The 3,543-nt window shown below is 46.7% G+C and overlaps 1 non-coding gene across 1 annotated transcript; it reads right to left on the reverse strand.

Annotated features, from left to right (window-relative positions):
• Window positions 1–3,170: 3,170 nt before the first annotated feature.
• On the reverse strand, window positions 3,171–3,252 carry TRNAS-AGA (transfer RNA serine (anticodon AGA)). The gene has a single exon. It is a non-coding gene; the product is annotated as a tRNA-Ser (tRNA).
• Window positions 3,253–3,543: the final 291 nt, after the last annotated feature.

Raw genomic sequence — 3,543 nt, forward strand, 5'->3', positions numbered from 1 at the left:
TGCTAAGTTGAAAAATGCTTATGCTCAGGAAGTAGAAAAATATGAAAACCTATCTAAAGAGCTTAGCATTTGGGTTGACTAGCTTTTATTTATACCTAAGGTTTGACTAGCTTTTGTTTACCTTGTCCTTGTTTACCTATTTGGGTTGGGTTATTTTGGTTTAGCTTTATGCTAGTGCTTCACATTAATCAATGAACATGATGAGATTATTTATGATACGTTGTTTTCCCTTTTGATTATGATGATGATACTTGTGACATTTAAGGGGAGTCGAGCGGTTTCTCGAGTGCCTCTCCGTAAGGACTGGTTCGTTGGATGACCGCCCGAGAAAACAGTGCAACCATGAGGGTGGAATGAGACGCCCTTAGCTGAATAATTAAAGGAACTGGGGTGTAGTTCGCTTCGTCGTCGTGCCGTCAATGGGGCTCGATGTATGCGGCTCGCTCTACCGAGGGTGGATTGCCCCTTGGGGAGGAGTGTGATACATTTAGGAAACCTAACGGGCAGCTACAACCTCAGGGAACCTTTGTAAAGGCTACATAGTGAAACCCTGCCTATTCACCTTGGTAGTGTTTAAGGGTTTGATCAACCCGAGCAAGAGGGAATGACGGCGTATGGGTAAAGTGCGCAACCTCTGCAGAGTGTTGTGAAAAATGATATATCAGTCGTGCTCACGATTATGAGCGGCCAAGGGAGCTCCATTGATTAGTGATACTTTGATCAGAGATGTTTGGTTTACAGGTGGTGACGAGGATGATGGTTTTGATTATGCTTATGGTAATGTTTTCTGGTATTCTTTCCGTTTAGAAAGGGTACTTTTGGGTTAACAACTTGGGTTAATGCTAAAACCTGGCTCTCTACTAGTAATAATAACCTGACCAACTAAAAGTAAATGCTGGACTTTAACCCCACATAAAGCTAGTCCACTACAGCCAAACGGGACAATTGCTGAGTATGTTGATGTGTACTCACCCTTGCTTTACACACTAAACCCCTAGGTTGTCCATGTTGCAACCACTGCTCAGGAGAAGATGAAGTCATGGAGGAGGACTTCCAGGAGTTCCAAGAGTACCATGAGTTCTAGGCGTGGGTTAGCAGCAAACCCCCTGTCGACTGCCTGTGAAGGCCGTGTGTATCTACGTTTCTTTTTGGCACTTTTATAACTGTTAATGACTATGTGGATATCTCGGACATCATGATGTAATCGAACGTTACTATCTTTTATGTTATTATTTGAGCACTGTGTGATGATGTCCAGTTATGTACTTATGTAACTGCTGTGTACGTGAATTGCTGATCCTGGCACGTATATGGTTCGCATTTAGTTTGCCTTTTAAAACCGGGTGTGATACCATTTGACCATCTATATCTCCGCACGATAATGATGGTCCTCGCCTCAGTTGCCACCATCTCGTTCGTCATTCTACTTCTTTTCTCTCTACCCTCATGACTTCACCTCCACGCCACCCCATTCTCGCAGAGGGCGTAGGAGCATGTGTCTCCTCCCGTATTCGTTCGACACCAGTCCCGACACCGATCGCGCGGTGGCTATTGAACGTCCATGAGGACGTTTCACAGCATGCGCGCACCATCGTTTTCGTCGTCGTCGGATGTCTCGTTCGTCTTCCCGGCCTTCGCCCTGTTCTTCCTCCCCAGCCTGCTACCCCCGCCAACGGTCGTAGCCGCGAGCCGACTGATGCTCGTCGACGCGGGTACGGGGCGAGTCGGTCATGCTCCTAGCCTTTCTCCGTGCGTGCCGTCGAGGAGGATATGGTGGCGCCTGCCACACTTAGATTATCTTGACGATGAGGAGTCCAGGTTTGAGATATTGGACAACCAAGGCCCGTAGCGTGGCAGCATTAAGAATATGGTACAGAGTTGGTGGTGGTGTTGTGTCGCTTCGGCGGGTCCAGGGCTAGGAAGACCCTCACATTCTCTTGCCCTTCTCGGATTGACGCCTGGTGCGGATGCCTCTCGGTTTGGAGTTGCTCCGGCTGGGCTTCTTTCTCCTCTTGCGTGCTCTCTCCCTATATATCTAGCGGTATACTACCTATGTCGCCTCCAGATGCCCAGGTCTTCGTCATGTCCTTCTCCGGCAAAGAACAGGTATGTCCGCCTCTTCCCTTCCCCTCTTGCTCTATGAAACCTTGGAAGTCAGGGGAGACGAGGGATGATGGTCTCTGATTTGCTGCCTATGGTACCCGTGCGTTCATAAAAATATTATGCGGAGAGCGAAGACAATCAATAAAAAATTTTGAGATCTTTTTGGTGGATAATTTACGTGGATATTGTTGTGAACTGCACGGGTAACCGACTAGTTCATATTTATATTTCTCAACCACAATATCTCATAGGTTTTATGAGCTATCCTCGAGATTTGAGAAGAATTCGTCATATCCGCAGTTCATTGGATTCATTTGCAACGAATGCTCTGCTAAGAGCAACTCCAAGAGCCTACTAAAAAACTATTCCCCAAAACTTGTTATTGGGGATTGTTGTAAAAAAATCCCTAAAAAAATCTAAACCTACAGCAGACTGCTAATAACCAATCTATAAAATGTTTAAAACAACCACGTGGCCACGACAGTCTGCTATCCTCTGTTGTGCTGCCCGCTACAGCAACCGATGAGCTGATGGATATGTTGTGCTACCCGCTACAACAGCCGATGAGCTGATGGATATTGATCCTAGTATTCTACAATGTGAGGTGATGTGAGATGATGGATCAAAAAACAAGAACATATATATATTCATCGTTCATTTTGTTCCATGACTGAAGAAGCAAGCACCGGAGCCATCTGGAAGAAGCAAGCATCGGAGCCCAGTACGCCGCCGCCCGTTGCTGCTTTCTCTACCAAAAGAACTGCGCACGAAAAAAAATACACGGAACCAGGTGCAATGAAGCTATTGGGAAACAATGTGTAACACGTAAATTTGAGGGAGGACAGGCAATGGATTTGGGACACGAATAATATGGGGAAAGAAGAGGGAACTGTTGAAGGGCATAAAAAGCATTTTCTTCACTAAAAACGCTTTTGGGGTTAGTTTACATGTTTTCTAGGAGATGCTCTAAATGACCAGTTTACCCAATACCAAGGATACCTGTATGTCTTGCTCAATTAAAGAGACGATAAAGAGGACAAAAAGAAGGGAAAGAAAATAAAAAAATACGTGGTCGGCAGGATTCGAACCTGCGCGGGCAGAGCCCACATGATTTCTAGTCATGCCCGATAACCACTCCGGCACGACCACTGCTTGCTGAATGATATTTCGTAATGCTATACTATACAAGACATAAAGTTACCGAACTCCGCTTGCAAATGCGATGGCATTTGCCAGTAGCCTGCTGGCCGGCCGGCGGCGACACCGCCGCCGATCGACCTCTGCATCCTGCACAAGGCATTCAAGTTTGGCGGCTGCGCGCGCGGAGACCTCATATATGAGCATGGGATTCCGTGCAGTCACGTACAATCGCGAATTGTTAATGCGAGGACGTATAGCGCCGGCTGCGGATATGGTGCACGTACACGCCCGGCGGCATTG

The sequence above is a fragment of the Zea mays genome, chromosome 8 (assembly GCF_902167145.1).
Source record: "Zea mays cultivar B73 chromosome 8, Zm-B73-REFERENCE-NAM-5.0, whole genome shotgun sequence".
NCBI lineage: Eukaryota > Viridiplantae > Streptophyta > Magnoliopsida > Poales > Poaceae > Zea > Zea mays.